This window comes from Rattus norvegicus, chromosome 7 (assembly GCF_021556685.1).
Source record: "Rattus norvegicus strain SHRSP/BbbUtx chromosome 7, alternate assembly SHRSP_T2T, whole genome shotgun sequence".
NCBI classification, from domain to species: Eukaryota; Metazoa; Chordata; class Mammalia; order Rodentia; family Muridae; genus Rattus; species Rattus norvegicus.
Genome location: NC_141540.1, coordinates 71,582,620 through 71,607,784, shown reverse-complemented (window position 1 = coordinate 71,607,784; position 25,165 = coordinate 71,582,620). Strand labels below are relative to the sequence as shown.

Sequence of the window (25,165 nt, the reverse complement as noted above, 5' to 3'; positions counted from 1 at the left end):
TGGATACAGGGACCTTTCTACTTCCTCCATTTTCAGCCAAGACTGAGTGGCAGCGTAAACTAATAACGGCAGCCCACTCATTCCTCATAGCCCCAAATACAGAATACTTCCCTGCGAAATAAATTATCATATTAAAGTAGAAAATGTCGATGCGTTCTCGAGAATGGCTTCTCGATCGTCTCTGATGCCTTCTGCGTCATCCTTTCTTTCTTCTGCCGTCTGCTCTTTCTAACCCCAGGCTTCCTGAGGCTGAAGAATCAAGGCAAACACGTCTGCCAGGGTCCGTGTCTCTATTTCCAGGACTATTGCGCTTCATGTGTGATATTTCATCTTCTGGCAGCATCGGATGACATAGCATATTAATAGCAGAGGTTTATGCGGTCCTTGTGTTCGTCAGTAGAGGGGTCCTAGCTTCCCATTTGGAACCCACGGGAAGCGCCGAAGTCTAATATTTAGAAGACAGGGAAACCGTGTAGTCCTGAATACATTACACAACCGTGTGGTGCTCTGCTCATTTGGAGACTTTTCAAACGTGGCCTGGGGGATCCAGCTCATGTTTCTCTTTATAAGAGAACAACATTTCCGTCCCGTTGTACAATGCTTAAAATTCCCAGTGCTTCAACTCAGGCCAAAGGAAAAGAAAATAAGGAAGGAAATAATGTTCTAGAGACAGCTCTCTCTCTCTCTCTCTCTCTCTCTCTCTCTCTCTCTCTCTCTCTCTCTCTCTCTCTCTCTCTGTGTGTGTGCGGCGATGCCAAGAAGCGGATGTGAAGACGTGGACTGTCTGTCTCCTCGACTCTTTCCTTTTTAATAAATGCAGAGGTTGCTACAAGAAGAAACGAAGAGTTTGCTGGCAGAGGCCGCGGGAGAGGAGATTTCTCACCTGATGGCAGTTAGCGGTGAGACACTCTGGGTGTCTTCATGCAGACCAGTAATTGGAAATTAAATATTCCTCAGCTAAAGGAAAGACACCTGCTTGCAACTTTGTATTCTATTATAGCCTCCTTCCTCCTTTGATGCTTCATTTCCACGCGTTTGGAATAATTCATGAGAATTGCTTTAAAACTTCAGGAGGGGGAAAAAAAACCCTCCAATGCATGAGAGCTTGCTACCTAGGAGAAAATGAGCTGCTTTCTGGGCTTGAAAAGGAATTCGGGATTCTTCTTTTCCTGCACCATAAAATATGTGCCATAAAAAATGACTTTAGAGTCTGGAGGCTTGGACCCAAGATCCCACTGCCACTGATAGTGAATTGTGTGTCTCTGTAAGGATGTATTTACCTCGGCAGGTTTCAGTCATGTGGCCTATAAAGAGGAAGGCAGAAGGTGCCCGCTATCACTAATGCCATTTTTATTTACTGTCCCGTGATTGCTTACTTTATCTTAGGTTAAATATAAAATGACTATAAATAAAACACAGAAAGTTAAGGCATTGACATGAATGCACTGGGGGTAAGGGATCTCATGTATGGGAGGCTGGAGCTGCTCTTAATCCACAGCCTATACCAGAAGAGCAACTGTGTGTTTACATGTGAAATCCGGAGGCAGAGAAGGAAATGGCGACTTGTTCCCGGGGAGCCAGAGGGAGTCTACTGCCACGCCTTTTGGATGAAAAGTCCATAATGATATCTAATACTTGGGACACTATTTAAAATTAAATTTAAAAGTTTATAAACATGAAGCTTTTTCTATGAAAATGTATTACGTCTGACACAGTTCACCAGATTAATGAAGCTTATTCCACTCTTAGGTTGTTGAAAGTTTTGTTGTGAAATAATGAAAAGGTTACGATTGACATCTACTTGCAAGGGAGAACTTAGGTCTCTCCAGTGCAGTCTAGCTGGGGATATTAACCACACTTAAGGGCAGGGCCCACGTCCGGCAGTATAAGGTCACACAGGATGAGCTCTGTGGTAGCACATGGTGGTCTTCTGCTTGTATACTGTGGTGTCCAGTTTTGTCTTTTCATAGGTTTGTGTGTGTGTGTGTGTGTGCATGCATGTGTTTATGTGTATTATGTGTCCTCATGCACACGTGTGTGCCAGTGTGTCTGTGTGTTGTTTGTGCTTTTGCTTTGTTGTTTTAAATTCTGGTCACATGTGTGTTTATGTGTATGGGTGTGTGCACGCATGTGTGCGCATGCATGCATGTGTGTAAGTGTGTCTGTGTTGTGCCTTGTTGTTTGAAATTCTTGTTTGTTTCCTTTTTGTCTATTCATTCTCCAAAGAGGCAGAAGTGGATGACTGAGAAAGTGGGGAGGATCTGGGCGGAAGAGGGGAAGAGGAAATTGTGAACAGAATATATTGTATGAAAAATTCTTTTAATAAAGTGATTTAAAGGAAAGGGTTGCAAGTTTAACTATATTTTTTGAATCTATTAAAATGTTCATATGTTTTGGTTCTTCAGAGAGTAAGAGTGTAAGGAGACAGACATGTAGATCTAGACAGTCAGCTGCTACCACGAGGGGCAGTGGAGTCCTGATACGGCTTCCCCGCGGCCCGTGGATATTTGGTGCTCAAAGACTGAGATCAGAGATCACAGGCGGGGCCTTTCTCCACCTTTCAGACTTCTTTCTCAGTAATGTTTGATAACAGAGGCAGCCTGAAGTTTCTGCCTTGAAATATTAAGTCATTTGGGGCTGGGAAGTATAATATATTTAAGATGACTGCTTGAATAATATAAAAAAAATTACATCCTCTAAATCTAGACTATGGCTTCTACAGAGATCCAAGGGTTATGTTTTAAATGAGTTTAAATAAATTTTCCTTTTTATTACACTGAAAACATTCCTATAGACACATGCATCGTCCATGTAAGATTGAATTGGTAAAGTACTTACTAAGGAATTGGTGCAGTGGCTCAGAGTAGGACTCAGACACTTAAACGAAATACACCTCTCTGGGTTGGGATGTTATAATATCTAGAGGAGTCATTTTTCCTTAATAAGCATTAGGGGAAACGTAGCATTCCAGAATGACTACGAATATCTCCCTACAGATTGCTCGTTTTAAGCATGATTTAAGTCAGAAAATCAAAGCCAAAACTGTACAATGAGACTTACAGATCCCTGGGTTTGCCTTGATTACCAAACACCACAGGCACAAACAGTGCAATTTTCCTGCCAAAAGAAACAGGAAGCCGACTCAGCATGTCTCCAGTAGAAGACAGCTCTGTCTGAAAATGCCGGAGAGTCACATGCTTGTCTTTGACAACCGTTAGAAGCTTAACCAACTTAAAAAGAAAAAAAAGAAGAAAAAATCCTAGACTATCTGCAGCGCATCTGGCAACATTTTCCGAGACCACCTTCTATGGATTACAGCATCTAGTGCTCACATGGTTTTTGTTAGGTAAGGATTTTTGGACTACCAGTCCCAAATTTCCCAGACCTGCATTGTACAGACCCAGTCTGAGTCAGTTGTATAGTCTATGAGTAAATTGATTGTGGTCACAGCCTTAAGGCCACATCGTAAAAATTATAGCTGTCCTCTAGTCACCAATGTGTGAAGGGGATTAATATAAGTTCTTCAGAAGATATCTGTATAACTTCTATTGCATAGACATGTGTTACCCACCACTAGCCTCTTGGAACACATGAATAATTATTATCCATTCCATAACCACCTTGCTTGACTTTCTTCATCCTTCCCAGATAAAATTACAAACAGTAGATTTGGAACCCAAAATAATTTTTCCCTAGATTGTGGCATAAGGACCTGAAACACAGTTTTCCATGGCCATGACTATAGGCACCACACTGTCCTTTCTATCTGGTCTCTGTCACTTACTGACATGGTTCTGCATCATAGTACACAACCCATGCTGTGAAGGAGTGTTGAAGGGAAAAACATCATCACCACAATAAAATTTATATCTGATGGAAAGAGGAAGAAAGAAGCTGGGATGTGCATCAGTCATTGGTTGGTGGCAAACCTCGGTTGTATGTTTGTTATGATGCCCCTGCTGCCACCACTTCCATTGAAAAGTGAAGTGCTGTCTCAGCGGACCCATCATTGATTGAGTTCCCGATAATTAATGTCTTCCAGAGACTATATGGAGGTGGCATTTGGGAAGCTTCCCCTGAGGTATCTTAGCTGTTCCTTTCTGATTTGTGCTAGTTCCTAGGCCTGGCCTTTATGGAGATTCTGGAGCTTTAACTTTCCATAAAATTTCTGTAAAACATTCGATTGTCAGTTTATTTGAAAAATTCTATTTGTCATTAGCCAAGAAAAGATATTGTCGAGCTGTACTCTTTGAACCCCCTACCCTTGACATCAGAGATTCTACTTTATAGCCTCAGATTTTAGTGTTCCTTCCATCTCTTTTCTTTTTTCAGCTTGAGATTTTTTTTCTTTTCTCACAGACTGCAGGGAAGTTCCAGCTACAGGAGCCTGAGACATCTGATCCCATCACACCTTCAGCCAAGAGTAGAGAGAAGAGCAAGAGAAAGTTCAGCAGTTAGGAGCACTGACTGCTCTCAGTATCAGCATCACAGCTAACAATTGTAACTCCAGTCCCAGGGGATCAGATGCCCTCTTCTGCCCTCCTCAGGCACCACACATGGCACCCAGTTATATACATATGCAAAACACTCAATGAATAAAATTTTGAGATGAATTTTCAAGAGTAGAGAGAAACAAATGCACCCACACTTCCAGCTTGCTCCACTAAGTTTCCTTTCTTTTATACAGTTCAGGGCCTACTCTAGGGAATGGTGCTTCCCACTGTGGGCGGAGACAGTAAACTACTAAGACAATCCATCACAAACATGCTATAGACAAACCTAACCCAGGTGATTGCCTTAATGAAGACTCCTTTTCCAGATGATTCTAGGTTGCCAAAAGTTGGTGTTTAAAACAAACTGTCACAGTTACCCAACATTCGACTCTCAGTTGTAAAATATTCCTTGCCTGAAATTATTGTTTCCACTCCCACTTTGATCAAGCAGTGTGTAAGTTCTGAATGCAAAAAGCTATAAATTGGGTCTATAAATTGAATACGTTGATATAAAAAGAATGAAAAGGTGGCACATAGACAGAGCCTAGAGTCACTCATAATAAAATATGGATGAAAGAGTATTCTGTGATCCCAAGGATGCAGTAGGGGCACAGATGCCTTGGTGGTAACCAGCCACTTTCTATTTGGGCTTAAAACCCACTCCACAACAGAGCAAACATCCCTGGTGCTAGAAACATAATCAAATCCCAGGGCTATTGAGGTCATGGGATCTGAAGGAGAATCTTACAACCACCTGGTGGAAACACGGTCAACATCCCATGGTTAATAAGGTCATTGGATTTGAAGGAGAACCTACATCTGTTTAGATGTAACTAAACCAGCACAGTCCCTAACTATATTCTAAGTATTTGTCAACTGGGGACTATCCATGCAGATATATGAGCTTCTGGGAGCTATTCTCATTCAAACGACCACAGTTATACAGACTGAGCAGATTGTATTTAGGGAAACACACACATATTTAGGAATAGAAATATATGTATATATGTATGTATGTACATATGTATGTATGTATGTTTGCATGTATATATACAACAAAAATGTATATATGTATGTATGTGTGTATGTATATATGCAACAAAACTTAATGTAAACAGAACCCATGAGTTTGGAAGAGATCGAGGAGGTATATATGAGAAGATTAGGAGGGAAGGGAGGGGAGGGGGTGATGTGATTATACTATAGTCTCAAAAGATAAAAAACTAATAATAGTTTTGTTTTTTTTAATCAATGTAGAAAGGTATGGTGGCACTTGCCTTTAATCCCACAAGGTGGATGCAGGGGGATTGGAAGTTTATGGCCATCCTCAGCTACACAGTGAGTTAGAGATCAACCTAGGCTACATGGGATCCTGTCTCTAAACAAAATAAAATAGACAAAAAACGGAGAGTTGGCTTGATGGAAAATACAAGATATAAACGCAAATACCACATGGAATAACTTTATTCATAATCCTTAAAAGATCAGAAAAAAATCCAGTCTAAAGTAATAGAGGTTAGAAACCCCTGTGTGGTGTGTGTGATCTGTGTGTCTGTGTGTCTGCACGTGTGTGAAGGATCTGCTCAGAAAGGGGCACAGTTGACAATCCAGGAGGAAGGAAGACCTCATTTTCAGATATTTGGGCAAAGTACAGATGTTTTACTGTGAATATCTATAGCAAAAATGCTTATCTCTGTGAATAATGACCGAAGTGATCACTTAATGAAGACCTGCATGTTTTATTAGGTGTAAATTGCACCTGGATTAGTTACTCGTTTCATTGGAGGTGACAGACTTCTTACCTCAATCAGCTCCCCCCAAATAAGGAACTAATATGATGGATTTGAAAGTACCCAGGGGAACATGGAAGAGGTGCATTGGTGTTAAGGAATGGACCGGAAACAGGGGTTTCAGCATCTCTAGGACCCTCATCCTCCCCAAACCTAGATGTCTTTCCTTCCCTTTCTGTCTCTCCCTTCATTTCTGTTCCTGCCACTGAAAACAATGAAGGGAAGGATCCTGAGGAGCCTTTCATGATGCTATGTGCTTAGCTCGTCCTTCACTCAGAGAGCGTTTACTGAGGACAGCTGCTGGCTGCCACGTGCTATGTGTTCCTACTGGTCTTGGGGGCTTAACAGTGAACCAGCCTGACAAACCAATTAGAAGCGTGATCCTAACTGAGGAGCAGAGATGGAAGAACCTGCAATTCCAGTCAACAGACACATGAGGAAAGTGGCCTACAACTCCAGGAGACTGAAGGGGAGGTAGGAAAGCACATCCTGCCTGAAGATGAGGAGGGCGCATGTGTCAGTTGTCAGGAGGAGGAAAGGACGTCTTTGGGACTGGCATGACCTCACTGGTAAGGCTGAGTGAAAGACATAGACAACAAGAAGAGTAAAGAGGTGGACTCCCCCAGCCTCCATCCTAGAGAGCAAGCAGATCAGATGTGAAGGATTGGTTTTAATCTTACGGACAATGGAATCCATCCTATGATTTTATTCAGCAGAAAATAGAATCTGGCTTTTATCTGGGGCTTTGGTTCTTATTAGTTTTCCTTATTGGGAAAGATTCGGGCTCTATCCAGGGCCAGGGCTGGTCTAGAATCCCAATCCTCTAGCTACAAGCTACTGAGGTTTGGGTTTGCAGGCTACCACATCCTGCTTCAGACTTCTCTTTCTAAATCTTAGGTAGCAGACTCACATCAAGGTGTCCTGATATCCCCTTTTAAAAGTTATTCTTTTTAAACACGGGCAATAGCCTAAATCCCTGTACAGAAAATATGTATTTGTCCTCGGTGGGTCAAGTGACCACTTCTTGACAGGCTGTGGCTACTGTGTAGACTATACTGCACAAACAGTTGTTAATACTCTAGAAACACATCTGAACAAAGGAAGACTTTCCAGAAAAGGGACAGGATTGGACAGGCCCCTCAGTGCTTACAAACATTGACTGTTCTAATATAGGACACAGCTTCAATTCCCAACACCCACACAGAGGCTCACAACTGCCTGTAACTTTAGACCCAGGCAATCCGATTCCCTCTCCTGGCCATCTCAGGCACTGCATGCACATGGTACACAGACATACAGGCAAAACGTGCATACACATGAAATAAAAAAACAAAATTAAAGGAAAAGGGTGAAGGCTAGAGTCCCAGAAACACTGACTCTATATTTAAAACCAATTTGAAATCTTTAGGGTTCTTTTTTTTCCCACTGCCAAACAGAAGACACTGTGCTGATCAGAATCAGGGCTTCAGGAATCTATGCTTTGGAAATTGGAAACAGGGTTTGTGGCCTAGCTTTGTGGTCTCTGCCTCTGTCTAGATCATCTGCCCCAGAAATGCTGGTATTTCACTTAATAGATGAATGCTGACATTTTCCTTCAGCATAAAGTATCTGGAATTACTGATGTCTGCAAGTTCAGATAGCTCAGCCTTCTTCCTTCAAAGCTTGCCAGTGGGGAACTGCTGGGTGTCCATTGTTTGTGGCTGCATCTGCAGTGAGGGTGACCCACCAGGCACTTAAGGTATGTGCTGCATCTGTAAAGGAAGATGCCATCATGACAGAAGTTTTTAAATTATATGTCTCTTCTGCAAACTGTACGAAGATTTATGTCTTTAGATCACTAAAAATCAAACTAAAGTGACCTTTAATGGGAAGAAAAACTGGGGACATCGTGGTTAGCTAAAGGACTCAAAATTTTTGGCAATATGTCTGGAAGTTTTGAGAATATTGAGGTGCTGGAGAGACGATGGCTTAGCTGTTAAGAGAATCTGCTGTTCTTGCAGAGGACTACAGATCAGGTCCAGTAAGTACATGGTGGCTCAGACAGTCAATAACTTCAGTCTCAGGGTCTCCAAGGGCATCTTCTGGCTTCTGAAGACACCAGGCCACCACACAGTGTACATGCACACATGCAGACAAATTATACACATAAAAATTGTAAAATCCTGTTCTCTAATATGGATTATAGAACGTCTAGGATTTTCCAGAAAAGAAAGCTTAAAGGCCTCAGTTCAACTTGAGGATGGCTTTATCTTCCACTCAGGGTGAATGAGGTACCAGGTGGAGTGAGAGGAACTCACTAATGACCCCGTCCTCTGGTGAGTCCCTATCCATGCTGAGCAGGGAGACCTGCTTCAGCACTCTACTTTATCTCAGTGGCTCTATTGGAGGTCGGCAACAGCTCTGGGTAGAACTGGTGCAGAGATCGGATACAAACCCCAACATACATGCTTCTGTGATCTATGGGTGCTGTAGCAATACCACCAACACAGCAGTTGCTTGTCATGGCTGAGAACCTCAAATTAGAAAGGCTGGGGAGCAGAATGTTTCAAATTTCAAATGTTTGCTTTTAAATATATGTGTCTATATAATAAACTATCTTGGAGGCAGAACACAAGTCAAATCTTCACAGAACTTGGAGGATTCATTTTCATGGGGTGGAATTTTCCATTTGTGGTGTCATTTCAGCACACCACCTCTCTCTCTCTCTCTCTCCCTCTCTCTCTCTCCCTCTCTCTCTCTCTCTCTCTCTCTCTCTCTCTCTCTCTCTCTCTCTCTCACACACACACACACACACACACACACACACACACCACTGAAGTAATTTAGAGCATTGTTGGAGTTCAGATTTACAGGAAGGGCATGTATAATTTCTCTAGGCCTTATACCTCCATGGGGTGCTGTCCTTCACCCTCCAAGGGTCTCAAGCAGGACTTTGACTCTAGAGTGTTAAGAACCTCTGTCATCCCACATTTAATTTACTGATAAAACCTCACAAAGGCTAAATATGTTACAGCCTCTGTGGATATTGGTCATCTTTATGCCAGAGGCAAGAGTGTTGGGTCAGTCCTCTGTTCTTGTACAGGTGACAGAGTCTACAAGTGGGTCAGACCCTCACTACTCCTTTTACACGTTCCCGTTCCCAGTCACTATGCACCAGCCCCAATGACCTTGGAGTCGGACCAGACAAGCCACAGGTCATGCATTGCTCCATACAACTTGAGGAAATCTTCAAGTTAGCCAAGCCACAGTTAATTAACCCTGCCCTGCTTCCCACACGGGCACTGCCCCAGAAGCTCATTGTTAACTTTCTCTTGGTAAAACCTCCTGTGCTTTATTTTGGAGCTACAAGGAAAAAGGGTCGTATCTTCTGTCTGTCTACGTGTCATGGTTTTGTGTTCTGCGATCACAAGAATCTTCAATTCTTGCAGAACATCCTCATGGTCATTCTGCGAAATAAGCTTCATGGTGTTTGTTTTATGGACGAGCAAATGACCTGATGCTACATCTGTCTACTACACTGATGCCACTTCAGGTCCCAAGCATAGTATTTCAATGTTTAAGGGAGAAGGGGGAGGAGAAGAATGAAGGGGAGAGGGGAAGGGTGGAGAGTTGAGTCATAGAGAAGAGAGAAAAGAAGAGAGTACTAATATTTAATATTGGGATAAGGTAAAGTGACATAAACTATATTTAAAATATCAACCTCACTACAAAATTGATAAGCCTTTACTAACAATTTTAAGAGGGTTGCATGCATTACTTTAACATTTATCATGAAATATAGCTTTATTTTCCCCTATATGAAGCAAAGCCAAGACATAAAAGGTACGTGAAAGGTTTCACTGCAGGAATGAACGTGTCAGCGAGGCAGGAGTGTACCGGCTGCAGGACTTATAAACTTGGGGCCCATTAAACATTAAGAAGCTTGGAACTGGTCCTGGTGGAAGGTGGAAGGAAGAGATGAACAAGTATGAGCCGTTGCCTCTGCTGTGTTAGCCAGAGCAATGTAGCAGCACACTGCTGCCTCTCGTGCACGTCAACAGAAAATACATAGCAGCTAGAAATTGGTCAAACAAACCAAATAGTAATTGAGGCTCATTCACAGGATGGAAACGTCACTACCTCTTTACTGCAAACAAGTTATAATAAAGAGTGATATGGAAGATATAAATCACCATCTTTATACACTTGGTAAGGATGTTCAATGTGATGTCTTTGTCTAAAAAGCACACACAAATGGGGAAATTCAAGGATGCATAGGCAAATCCGAAAACTGGTCATAAGTCAAATAAAATAAATGGTGAAGAGCTCTGTTGTCTCTCTAGGTGTGGCTTGACATGAGTTACTTCTGTAAACCTCTTAAAAAATAAATTCCTTCTAAAATCAGGGAGGGTCTTTATGTGCTTGTCCCTGGGTTCCACCTCTGATCTTTCCATGAGACTCCTGGCTTGGAGCTATCAGCCAAAAGAGGAAGCAGCAAGGCAAGAAGGTGCTTACAGCTATGCTCAGAAAAGGATCAGAGCCTGAGCCAAGGCACTGCCCGGACTAGTTGGGTTACCATGGGCGGGTCTCAGTTTCCTGTGGAGCCAGAGGGTTGTGCCTGCCCTGCCTGGATCACTGTAAGCACAGAGTAACCTCTAGGTTCAGGAAAAACAGGTACCAAAAACAAGAGCCGTACCATGGAGGAGTTCAGGGAGCCTCCGGAACTAGGGTGTTAGGCCAGTTGCTTTCTCTTGTCTGTGTCCCAGGTTCTGTCCTGCAGTTTGAAAGCTACACTTACTGTTCTTTAACCTGGATTATTTTAACTCCCAATCACCAAACTCGATTTTTCTTTTTTTTTTTTAACCTTTTCTGTGTCTTGTGAAACAGAGAAAATCCTGTGATTCTTATTTATCTAGTAAAAGTTTACAAATCAATGCCCTTATCTACCCAGTGGTATGTCCCAGTGATAAGAAGAGGAATTGTACCACACGTTACAAAGTAGCAAAGTTAAGTGTTAAATATTTAACATATGCAGATTACTAGGTAAAGGAATAACCAAGTATAAGCCTGGAAGTCTGATACAAACTAACATAACAGTGAGACTTCTGGGAAATCACCACTCCTTAGTGCTTCCGATGCTTTGCTAACCTTTGTATTAGATACTGAGAAACCACAGTAGAAGAAGAGCTTCAAAAAGTCAGTCTTCTTCAGGAGTGCGGCCCCTGACAGGCTCTCCTGCTCATGCAGATGACACGTGCTGGCAGCATTACACAGACTTGATGAGTTTCAGGGGACATGGGTTTAGGAGAGGAGTGTGGCAGACAGATAGTGGAGGAGTTGGGAGTAAGGGGATGGGGAAGGGATTTGACTGAGTCTAGTACACTAATGTATGGTGTTCTTAAACTCTCAACCCAGTCTGTGAGACTTAGCATAAGAGAAACCAGCTCATTGCTGTGTCTGAAGTTCTCGAATTCAACCACCATTCATCAAGCACTGTCTTCATCTCTCACAGTGAAGGTAAACTTTCTGAGATGTCATGGAGTACACCCCTTAGCACCTAACATGCAGCACACTGCATGCACTGAACAAGACACTTCTGCATGAAGTTAGGAAAGCTGACTTGGAGACTCAGAATGGTTATGTGGGAATATAGACGTAGGTCTACGTAAAGGAAAATATATTGCCAATCATACTCTTGTGGGTGATGTTGAGAATATAACCACTCTGTCCTTTCAAAGAGAGAAGAGAAATGGCGTGGCCTGGACAGGAGGGATTCAAGGATACAAGGCATGTTTGTCCAACATGAAAATAGATACCACTCTTAGAGGCTACCACATTTAGGTAAGACAGACAGACACCTCGGTTTTCCCTGCATGGCCTGGTCACTTCGAAGCCCTTTGCTGGTTCTTCCTTTCCCACCCCACATTCCTATTGCTCATCTCTGCAGGCTCTGGATGGCCATAGCATGAAACCACCCCCCTATGAGCCTGGAAGCTCATACCACTCCCCATGACCTGCCTTCTCTATCCACATTGTTGCTCTCCAAATAAAGTCAATCAAAAACAGTTCATCTGAAAGTATTTCTATCTATCAGCTTCTGAGACAGGGTCTCCAGTACAATTCTGAACGCTCTTCTGTACTTCCTTGAAGTATTCATTGCCAGAATCGTCTCCATACTCTTGCAAGGGTCTTGCTCACTTGTCACTCAAGAATGTGCCCTTCAGAGTCTTCTAGGGAAAACTATGGGACTGGTAGTGTAAATGAGTAGCTCTTAAAAAAATTTTTAAGTGCTGCCAGTCAGCCAGGTTCACAGATAGAAGCTATTAATTTAACCATAAATGTAGGATAGGGAACATGTGGCATGGTGTGAATTAGAGAAGCAGTGAAGATTTGTTTTGTTTTCAGAAGCTAACACTCAACCCCAAACACCATACACACACACACACACACACACACACACACACACACACACACACACTAAGGCACATGCACACAAACACATGCATACACATCGTGCACACAAATATATGCATGCACACACATGTGCACACCCACATGCATATACACACAGGCATAACACACAAACACAAGCATACACACAAATGCACACACATGCACATACATGCACACTGAGGCATGCACACAAAAACACATGTATGTCAGAGTGCACACACAAATACATGCATGCACACATTGACACATGCACATAACACATGCATACACAAGCAAATGCATGCACATAAACACACACACATGCTCCCATGTATACACATACACATACACACACACAAACACATGCATGCACACAAATACACATGTATACATACATTTATGTGCACACACACATACACACAAAAACATATGCATGCGCACAAGTGCACACATACACACGTATACACACAAACACAGGAACCCACGGCTTCCAAAACAGTGAAATCAGCTCTCTGTGTGAGAGAGCTTGATTGCATGGACAGTTAGTTATATCACAAAGAATTTAGAGTACTGAACCAGCCAGTAGAAGCTGTGAGGAACCAGGGTGTGGACGAATAGGATTTGAACAATTAGGAGTGAGGTAAGGAGGTTATAGATTTAAAACTGCCCTGTCTAGTTTTTCTAAAGCACTTGAAAGTTTATCAGCAAAAACTATCTCTCTGCCTGCCTTTTCACCCACCAATTATAGCAATTTCTTAATCTCGGGAGGATGCTGGTATTTTCAAAGGCAATAAAACTGGCTCTAAAATTATATCATGGGCTTGCAGAACACTGTTTCTAAGCCTTCTTAACAATGCCATCTCGGGAATTTCCTATTTTGGAGATGGTATCATATCCCACAAATGTGACACAATTAAAGGGGGTGGGGATTTCAAATACAATTCATTTCTGCTGAAGGCAAAATAGAAGCGTGTTACAGACAAATCAGAAGGTAGGCATGGACGTAGGCTTGTTCCAGTTCTTCCTGTTGGTATTAGAGCCATAAAGTTTTGGGGGTGGGGCTGGAGAAGAAATATGATCTTACATCTGAGTGGGGACAAATAAATCTGGTGGTTTCTCTAAGCAAGGGGCGAGGAGACAGCTCAGAAACCTGTTTTGTGTGACTTCGGTGAGATAGATCAGGGCAATTTAATTGGTATCAAGATTGGAATGGTTGCACAAAATTATCCCCCTGGGGTTGCTTTACTGCTGAGATATTGTGGACTTATACCTAGCTCAGTAAAGTTTACTAGAAAGACCCATTTCTACCCTGAGCACAAAGCCCAAAAGAAGCCCACAATGAGGAAACTTTTTACACACTTGCCATTTGAATTTTAAAAATATGTGTGGGTAACTTCAGGGTGGAGAGCAGTCCTTGCTAATTGGATGCAAATCCTGCAAACCCCTCATGCTAAGGATCCCATTTCAGTCAGCTACCAAAGTGCATGATTGTAAAAAAACAAAACAGAAAGGAGCCTCTACAGCATTGTGCTCTCTCAGGGAATCTGATGGGTCTCTGAAGGTGAGCCATGTCCGTGGGTCTGTCTGCCCCACAGAACACCAGCAGAGACTGGAGAGTGATGTAGATGCTAGCTACAGGTTCTGCCAATCACATTTCTGTTCCTTCCCAGGACAGTGCCCACAGGAGATGCAGACAGTAAGCAGCAAGATGGTAGAAAAGAGGGGCGCCAGGCATGAGTGTGTGCCCTGCTCTTTAGCTGTCCCAACATCAAGCATGTCACCATGCCAGAGTGAGAAACTTTATGAAAGAACCCTTAAATGTACTGAGAAGAAACAAATTCTTATGAAGTATTACTTACATGGAAACTGCAGAAACATTTTAGTCAGGGCCAGTGCAGGTCCAGGCTGTGTTCCTCTACACGGGGAAACAGTACTTTACCCCTCTTCCTCTCCTGAGTCTCCCTCAACATTGTACTGAGGTGTGGGTTATGCCCTTACCTACTAGAGGCGGAGGCTGGGGGATGGAGAAGTGGGTCAACTTGCTTAGCTCAGCATGAGAAAGGGGTACAGTTAAGAACAAATCCTCCCAAGGCCAAGGTCCCTGTCAAAGATGGTCTAAGCAGCCCTTTTCAAAAATCTATATACATGGCTCGCCTTTATGGGTATTTTAAGAAGTTAAAAATGCATACTTTTGTGGTGATACATTTAGAAAAGAATTAGTAAAAAATGGAACGAAATACAGATAATGAAAGTGGTAGGGACTCAAAATATGTTGGTATCTGACTTGAACGACAAACTCACCCCCTTCTATTTGCTTGCGTGGCTGGGAAGACGGCTCAACATGTATGAGCACTTGCTGTGCAGGGACCAGTCCCCAGGTTTGAATCCCCTGTGCACATCTAAACGTCAGAAACAGCTGTGAGCTTCTGTAACCCCAGCATTGGGAGACATTATGATCACAGCAGCTCACTGGCCAACCAGAACACAGGAAGCTACAAGCTCGCTGACAGACCTGTTTTTTAAAAGGAAAAATCCTAAGAGAGGGTCATGGCGAGACTAACCAGGATGCATCATCTTCATGTATGAAATTGTTAAAGAACGAGACTAAAGCATATGCGTATTGGCTATTTACACGTCCCCGTGATCTTGTAGCTGGTTATTTTTTAGTTTTAGTTGGCTATCTTCCCATTCTTTAGGTTTCCTTCCTAAAATTACCGAGTTTTAAACATTCCCTATATAGAGCCTCCCCCCAATCTTGCCTGTCATTAGGAAGTAGTTTCTGTTTTGTGTTGCTTTGCGTTTACAGGTTCTCTTTTCGTTCTCTTGAAAACACGTTTTAATTCTAACAAGTTGCCCCTTTTCCCTGTTGTTCGTCTTACCTTTGGTGTTATATCCAGAAGACAAGGTCCTCTAAATTTCCTCTTGCACTTTAGGTCTTTTGCATGTAGGTCTGTGATAGGTTTGGGGTTAATGTTTATGAAGGGAGTAGCCGTATGTCTGACTTTTCACGACTCTTTTTACACACAGATGTCTACTTGTTTTGGCAGAATTTGCTGACCAGGTGATCATTCCTATATTATATGCTCATTGCCACATCTTTATTTTAATTAAAAGATGATCACATCCTTCCCTCCTTTTTTCCAACCGCCCTCTCTCAAATTCATGGCCTCTTTTTCTTTCATTATTAGTGCTTTTATTATTACTCTTTTATTTTAATAGCATTTATTATTTAAATTTATATATTTATATATACTTAATACTTATATATAGAATAAAGTAATCGAGTATATATAAATGTAATATTAATTTAAATAATAAATACTACTAAAATATAAATAAAATATATACACACCTTCGGCTGACTCTATTCAGTGTCTCACGCATATATGGGATTTCAGAGCTGACTGCTTTGTATTAGATAACCAGTTAGGAAGCCCACCCCTGAGAAAGACGAATTCTACTTCTCTCAGCAGCCATTAGTTGCCGTGTTCTTTTATATAGAGACGGGTCCCCATGACACCTCCCCAACTATGTTGGCGTGTCTATTGGAGTTTTCACTGTTCAGATCTTGTATAGGCAGCCATATTGTTGAGGTATCATGGGTAGAGCTTGTCTGGCATTTCTAGGAGTCACACCTCACAGCAGACCTCCTGGTCGGTCCTCTAGCTTCTGCTTCTTTCTACCCGTGATGTTCCCTGAGCCTTGGGTGCAAGAGTGCGTTGTAGATGTATCTGTGAGTCTGGGAACTTCAGGTTCAGTTGACCTCGGCATTTTGACTATTTGTGGTTTTCTGTAATGGTCTCCATCTATTTTGAGGGGTGGGTGAGAGCGACACCTAGCTGTGCATATAAGGATATCTTTGTAATAAAGTTAGGAATGATGCTAGCGGAGTAACGTGGTGGCAGTGTGTAGGTTCTCTTCGCAGATCCATGGCCACTCTGTCTCACTAGCCCTGGTTGGTTCTAAATGACCCTCCAACACTTTGTCCAGAGGACATGCACAGAGACTGTTAAGGGAACCAGGAAGCCATCTTGAAGTATCTCTCTCTGGGTGCTTCTTGTCAGCCTCGTGTTATACTTTGTCCTCCTGCACCCTTGGCCCCATCATATCTCACGGGGCAGCCTCTCGGCTCGTGGGCCTGACATGATTGTTCCTCCTCGCTTTGGATATTTGAGATATATTGAACTTCCGGTGCTTGGCTTAACAACAAACACTGTTTAACATATACCTTACAGAAACCCTCCCACAGCTTTATCAGTGGAAGAATCCCCATTCCACCTCATTATCGAGGGTTTATAGCATTGATATTCCACAATGCCCAGTTTAATTCAGTATCTGGGAGGATACAAAAACAGGAAACCTAAATGTGGATGTCCAATTCACATTTGTAAACCCAAAATGTCTTCCTATCTGCTGCTTTTCTCTCTCTCTCTTCTGATTCATTTATTATTGGGATGCATGGGCATTCCCTACACACAGAGGGCAACTTTCAGGAGTTGGCTTTCTCCTCCCACTAGAGGTACTGAACTCCGATTGTTGGGCTTGCGTGATAACATGCCTTCATCTGCTGATCCACCGTAGCAGCCTGCTACTGTCTAGCTTTATATGGTGCCTGTGGGAGTCTGAAGGAGAATGGCCACCACAGGTCCTTAGATTTGATTGTTTGATTCCCAGCTGGCGGACTGCTTAGGAATAGTTAGGAGATATGGTTTTCTTCAGGGAGCTATGTCACTGGGGGCTGGGGGGCTGGGCTGTGAGGCCTCAAAATCCCACACCATGACCAGTCTTGCTCTCCGCTTCCATGCTGAGAACCAGATGTAGGTCTCAATGCCACTTCAGTGTGAAGTCGACCGCCATTCCTCCTGCCATGAGGATTATGGACTAAGCCCCTGAAACTGTCACCAAGCCTTCAATTAAACCCTTTCTTTTATAAGCTGCTATGGTCATGGTGGCTTTTCACAGTGACAGAACAGCATGCTAAGACACCTCCCTGAATCTCATCTCTTACTACACTCTTGTTTACTGCCCTCTTGTTTTGGATCTGAATTTGCCTAACCAGTGAGATTACACATAGACTGGAAAGTTACGAGATGAGCTTGTCCATAAAGAAGAACACAGTTTATAGCACGTCCTGGCAATAGAAAATAGGCAATGAGCATTGGCAGTTATTTTGGTTTTTCATTAAACCAAAGGAGAGATGGCTCAGTGGTTAGGAGCATGTTCTGCTCTCCCAGAGGACTCAGTTTTGATTCCCAGAACCCACATAGCATGGCCCACAACACCTGTAACTCCACCTCCAGGAGATCCGATCTCTCTCACCTCTGAGGGCTCTTGCACTCACATGCACACAACTACCTCTGTGCACACATATATGTATAACATAAAAGAGAGGTTTTTGTTGAGCCAAACATTTGGGCATCACTGTTCTCTATATTATTAACCTGGGACTCTCGGGCATGAATTTGGGAGAAATGCAAATGGCTGTTTTTCTACCCAAACTGAATTTTCATATGTTTCAAGATGTCAGAAGTGAGCCTCCGTTGGTCTAACATGAGAATCAGCAAGGTTACGGGCCAGGTAACTTCCAGCTTTTTTAAATAAGGTTTTCTCCATCCGTTTTTAGATCCCAAGTGGATGCTTTTATATAGCAGGAAGGATGGGTGGATGTAGACACTCAGGGCTCAGAGAGCCTGATGTCTTCACCATCCACATCTTTGTCCAGAAGGACTGCCCTTCCATGGCCTATGGCAGAGAATCAGCCCATTCCCACTGCCAGCAATGAGTTTAGGGAAACTATAAACATTGCCTGTGAGCAATGCCTGCCAATGAGAAGTGAAGGAAAGACTATGGTGGGCTTTGTGGAAAGTTCCCATCTTAAAAAGGAGCACCTTGTTTTGTTTCCCCTAGGTAAGTATTGTGTCTGGAGGCATAGATAGCAGGAAGTGTGCAAAGGACCTGAAAGGCATTGGAACCATTAAATCATCCCACTTGGGTGTGGTTTTCCTTAAGACTTTGTTTTGTGAGGTAACAGGTGCACCTTGTGGGCGCCATCAGTTTGAGTTTCTCTTTGAGAGTAGGAGGTCTCCTAACTAAAGTGTCACACTGTCTTCATCAGTAAGCCCTGCGAAAAACCTAGACCTTATCTCCTCCATCTGTCTCCTTCTGTCCAGAGAACTAGTACTACCCTGCGTATGTGCTACTGTTTAGGGATGGCGGCCCTAAAACTATGCATCCGATCATGTCTATGCCTATGTGTATCCGTCTCCATCTTCTACCTTCTGGAAACTTCTGTGTCATGGAGCGACAAAGAATGTTGGTCTAGATTCCTTAAGATGTTTCTTAAGTTGCTGTCTACAGGGATTTTTTTAAAAGGGAGAGGGGTTTTTGTTTAAATGCAAGCATCAAATATATCAGATGTTAAAGCTCTATTAGCCTTTAATGCAGCCATGGATTTATAACACACATGCACAGGCACACATACACACACAAACACATATGTTTTAAATATTTTATTCTTCTCTGCAGGTGATGACATTAAGTCATGGGAGTTTCTAGAAGCATAGGGTGATTATTTCATTTGTCTTACTAATAAATACTTACCACGTGAAGCATTTTCCGTGCTATCCCAAAGTACTGACTTAAATTGAATTTAGTAAATCCAGTATCTTAAACTCCTTTGATGTAGCACCTAATCTACATAAATCAAGGTTCCTCTGAGAACTAATTGAAGAACTATTTTCCCATTTGAAGTCAAAACAAGTATTTTTGCAACGCAACCCCATTCCATAATAAGATTCTTGCTGGCAAATTCTGTTCTCATATGTAATTGTGACAGTCCTGAAGGTACTTTTAATTTTGTTAGGGGAAAATTGTCCGGGCTACTGGAAGAAAAAAATCATAAAATAAAGTGGAATTCCCAATGCACATAGAAAAACTTGGATCTTATTGTTTATGCAACTCTATTTTGTCTGTTTAATCTTTTATGAAGTTTCTTTTTCTTCTTGGGAAAAAAAAAAGAAACCAGAAAGTGACATACATTTAAGAAGGGATTTTCGAAGCAGGCGGTAAATGCAAGGTAATGAGCATTTTTAAGGGAATGTACTATATTGTTACATGAAAATGTTCTTTTTAAAAATCATTTCACCTGAATACTAATGTGTCTGTTCCCCAGTCTGATTTTAGCAGTAGAAAAATAGAAGTTATAATATCATATTCTCTCCCCCTGAGATGCAACAACACAAGTTCTACACAATAGCACTACCAAAGCACTATGTGGCCATTACCATCATTCTGCAGGAATTACAAAAAAAAAAGCCTTTGGCAAAAGCTGCCCAAAGCAGCCCAGTGCCTAAGAGGTCCAGCAGCTCTGTAAGGTCTCCTCTGTGTGACCAGCCATCCTACCATAGTCATGTGATACTCAAGTTGTAAGGCAAAAATTTAGAGAATTGGTCATCACCAACAACAGTTTGTTAGAAATGTCTATAAAATAGTAGAAAAGTGAGTCTCAAGAAAAAATTTATAACCAATCCTTTACCTAATCCTCTTGTCCATTTAAGAACAATCATTAAGTATAATACCTTGGCCTAGAGAGATGGCTTAAGGGGTTAAGAGTGTGTACCATTTTAGCATAGGAATTAAGTTGTGTTCCCAGCACTCAACACACAACTTTTAGTAACTTCTGCCTCAAGGCATTTAATGTCCTCTTCTGGCCTACATGAGAAGACATTATCAGTCTCTCTCTCTCTCTCTCTCTCTCTCTCTCTCTCTCTCTCTCTCTCTCTCTCTCTCTCACACACACACACACATACACATAGACACACACACATACACACACATGCATACACACACACAATCTCTCTCTCTCTTACACATACACACATGCATACACAGATACACATAGACACACACTCACACATATACACGCATGCATACACAGACACACACACAAACACACACAACACACACATACACACTTTTTAAAAAGAAGACAGGATCTCTTTATCAAGAACATGTACTTTGAATTCACTAAGCCCAACAAATAAAATCCCCAGTTGTGTCCAAGCTCTAGCAGAGTAATTCTCTAATGACAGGATGGGGGTTATATTCAAAATGGAACAAAAAAACCCAAACCTCTCTCAGATTCTCTGCCTTGGGCTTCTAAATTCTAAGAACCATTTCACTTGGCTCTTTGTATCTCTAATTTGACTATTCAGTTCTTATTTATCTGGTGTTGCCTTTCCAGTACCAACTGTTATTATGCCTCCACTTTTGTGTACTTTTAAAAGACATTTTATACTGTGTGGTGTGTATGTGCATGTATGTGTATGTGCATGTGCATGCATGTTCATGTGTGTAAGGTCTCCGTGTGTGGGTATGTGTACATGTGTATAGAAAGTGAAGTGAGGTCTCTCTGACTTGCTCTCCTTCCTTGTTTATTGAGTTGGGACCTCTCTCTGCACCCACCATGGACTCTTCTGGTTAGTCTGTACAGCCAGTTGGCTCTGGGGTTTCCCTGTCTGCCTTTCAAGGGCTGGGATTGCTTGGGGTTGGGCTCTTGTGCTCACCCAGCTCTTGCTGAGTTCTGGGGACAGAGGACTCTGGTTCTCAGGCATGAGCAGCAAGCACCTCACCCACGGAGCCATTTCCCCAATGCAGCCCAACTCACATGCTTTATATATTTCTGCCTTGTTTCCCCTTCCTGGGGCATCTAAAGAGATTGCTATGTCCTACAGACATGACTGTGTCACAGTCCACAATTGTCTGTTTTTCCCCTTGGTTTTTATGGCCACAACCAAAATGCCTCATGAGACCAATAAGTCTGAACGTTTTGATTTGTGTCTTTGTTCAATCTGGCCTCAAGCTACTTCCATCTACTCTAGACTCTTCAGTAGCAGCGACATTCTCTCAAAGTCCCAGGGCTAGTCAAGCTAACTTCTGAGTGCGTACTTCCAAACCTTTATAAATATCCTACTCCTCCTGGAATTTTCTCTACATTTCTCCACCACAGGCCAATGGTCAAACTAAGACTGACTTCTACTCCACCTTTGTGTGTATGTGTGCGTGTGTGCCTGTATGTATGTGTGTATGCCTAGTTTATATGTGTGTATCTATGTATATGTGTGTATGTATATGTATGTGTGCTTATGTGTGTCTATGTATATATGTACATGTGTGTATATGTACATGTTTATGTGTATATGTGTGTGCCTGTATGTATGCTTAGTATATATGTATATGTGTACATGTGTGTGCTCTGTATATATGTTTATGTGTGTCTATGTGTATCTATGTGTGTCTATGTATATGTATGTGTATGTATGTATATGTGTATGTGTATGTGTGTATGTGTGCCTGTATGTGTGTATGACTAGTATGTATGCCCTGTATGTATGTGTATGTGTGTGAGTGTGTGCATGTTTGTATGTGTGTCTATGTATATGTGTGAATGTATGTAGAAGTACATGTGTATGTGTACGTGTGTATATATGTATGTGTATGTGTCTGTGCCTATATGTATGTATGCCTAGTATATTTGTATGTGTATATGTGTGTGTCCTGTATGTACGTGTATATGTGTATATGCATGTGTGTGTCTAATGTGTGTATGTGTGTGTGCCTGTATGTATGTCTGTATGCCTAACAATATATATGTGTGTGTATGCATGTGTGCCCTGTATGTATGTGTGTATGCATGTGTGCCTGTATATATGTGTGTGTACATGTGTTTATACATGTATGCATCTGTGTATATGTGTACATATGTATATTTGTGTGTATTATGTGTATGTGTGTGTTTGTGTGTATGTGTGTGTGCCTGTTTGTATGTGTGTATACCTAGTATATATTATAGGTGTATGTGTGTGTCCTGTATGTAAGGGTGTATGTGTATGTGCCTGTATTATGTGTGATGTGTGTATGTATATATGTGTGTATGTATATGTGTGTGTGAGATTGTGTGTGTGTGTGTGTGTATGTGTGTGTGTGTGCGGGGGGTGAGGGGGAGGAAGAGTCCAGGTTGGTCTCTAACTTTTAGTTTCTGATCTTTCACCTTTACCTTCCAAGTACTGGGATTGTAGGCCTGCACCAGCATACCTGTCTTCAGGTAGAACTTTAATTACTAAATTTAATTTCTCAGGCATTTAAAGATAGCTCCATTCTTAATTTTACAGGACAAATGTGGTTTATTCAGTTTAAGAGCAAATGTTGCTCATTTTATTTAATCTGGAAAAGAAATATTGGCATTATTTTGTTGTTTCTTCCTTGCTAAAATATTATTGCTAAACACATACAACTTTGTCAAGTTTAAAAAAAAAAGCTTCTGATGACTAAATTTTAGGAAAATATTTTAGCTCTTTAAACATCTTTTCTTGGAATATTGCAAAATGTGCAAATCTTAAGTTCTGAGCTCAATAAAACTTCATAATATGAATACCTCTATAATCAACATCTTCTGTCACACATTCAATAATACCACATGGGACTTTTTAAATTTTGAATTAATTAACATTAAATACAATGAAATATCCAATTCACTTTAATTTCCAGACAAGTTGGGGTAACAGGGACCAGATTTATCCTTTCAACTAGAATAATTAAAAAACTAAAAAAAATTTGAATAAATGTTTTTTAAAACATTAATTCTCAGGCAAGAAGAAAAGTGAATACTGAGGGGGAAAGTTACATGTGAGGCTGGTCACTGCCTCAGACCACTGCTTGAGGCTTCAGGAGTGGGTACAGATGGGAGATACCAAGGCAGGCTGAAAGGGAGCCCGAGTTGAAGATGAAGTTCCACAGTCCAGCATTTGCAGGGCAGGATGAGAAGAGAAGAGACATGAGCTTTCCTCTTGGAATATCCAGCTAAACACTTATCCACAGGGTATAAATTACTTCATGTGTAAAAATTACTTCAGGCTAAAGAAAGAGCCACTTAAACTACTTAGAAAGAACAACACTTACTCTGTTTTGTTCTTCAGTAGTGAAACACCCAAGACTAGGTAATATAAAGGTACACATTCACTTCTTTCGAGGTCTGAAAGGCTGGGGTGTCCAAAATCAAGTAGCCACTATCTAACAAGGGCTTCTGTGGGAGAAGGGAGGGAGGCAATAGAGCACAGGGCAGCAATAAGGATCAAACTCACTTTTGTAACAAATCCATTCTCTGACAAAGACCTGACATACATTACAATATCAATCTATTGACTCAAAGCCTCATGACCCAACCACCTCTCACAAGTTTACCTTTACAAAATGCAGCAAGTTTGGGCTACACTGCTTTGGCACCTGGGTCATATGCATGCACCTGCCCAGGAGCAATCTGGGTTCCTGAATGACACACACACACACACACACACACACACACACACACACACACACACCCCCCAGTTAATTTGTGTTAATTTGGCATGCTGTTTCTAGCTCAAAGACTGGGCCCTCCTAAATGTTCCCCTGCTACCCCAGGCCCAATCCAGGAAGTGGTCACTTACCCGAATTCTTACATGACTGATTGCCTTTCTCTTCTGTTGCTCTTATGTCCATCCCCCCCAACCCTACTCCCCATCATAGTGATTCTCTCTTTCTTTCTCTTCCTTTCTCCCAGTTCCTAGCCTGTACAATCTAAAAACTCTCTCTCTCTCTCTCTCTCTCTCTCTCTCTCTCTCTCTCTCTCTCTCTTTCCCTTTCCACCCAGACATTGATTGTTGGCTCTTTATTGATTGATCAAAAACCAACTGGGGACAAGGACCTTTGAGATTTGGACACACAGATTCCCAATTAATTCAAAGCATTAGAACCAGTACCTACCCACCCCTATCCCCCCCCCCAAATAAACTCAAATTACTTGCATATGAACTTTGCAAGGCACATCCAGACCATTATGAGAGGCTAACATTGTTAAACAAATAGCCAGGTTATAAACTCTACAACTTACAAAGCAAAGGTCAGAATGCTAGAAATGACATGGCTTAGTGGCAAGGAAAGATTAACCCTAACCTGAAATGAACTGTTAGCAAAGAGATCAAGTTACCAAAGCACAAAGTTCGGGCAGAAGAAGCAGGCTGTCCAGTGGAAACCCTAACAGATGTGAAGAAAAGCAGAGTGGTGTATACTTTGTAACTCCAAGAATTAAAAAGTCTTTTCTCATTTTCATCAGAATTTTCATTTAAGTATTTAAAACAAAAATATCCATAATGTTTTATGGCACTGTAAACATTGGTTAACTGAATTGGTAGCCTGATGACTGGGGTGGGGTTGGGGGCAGGGGAATAAAAGTTTACTATTGCTCAGCATATAGGAAATGGTGGAGTATGCCTTGAAGGGGAAATACAGTGAGTGAAAAATGGAGAGCTATGAACTCTAAAGTATCTGCTGAAGTAGCATGACCTGAGATTGTTCCCAGAACTTCTACATGGCAGCTCGCAAAGTAGCATGGTAGCCAGTTAGTCATCTAGCTGCAGAGATGCAACAGGACTGAAG

At 41.9% G+C, this 25,165-nt stretch overlaps 2 long non-coding RNA genes across 2 annotated transcripts; one reads left to right on the top strand and one right to left on the bottom strand.

Annotated features, from left to right (window-relative positions):
• The first annotated feature begins 592 nt into the window (after positions 1-592).
• LOC148004729 (uncharacterized) lies at positions 593-4,609 on the top strand. Its single transcript, XR_015626129.1, has 3 exons — positions 593-899; positions 3,098-3,346; positions 4,360-4,609. It is a non-coding gene; the product is annotated as an uncharacterized LOC148004729 (long non-coding RNA).
• A 2,346-nt stretch (positions 4,610-6,955) lies between these two features.
• LOC148004728 (uncharacterized) lies at positions 6,956-24,374 on the bottom strand. Its single transcript, XR_015624747.1, has 3 exons — positions 24,178-24,374; positions 23,651-23,774; positions 6,956-8,034 (listed from the first exon to the last, which is right to left on the bottom strand). It is a non-coding gene; the product is annotated as an uncharacterized LOC148004728 (long non-coding RNA).
• Positions 24,375-25,165: the final 791 nt, after the last annotated feature.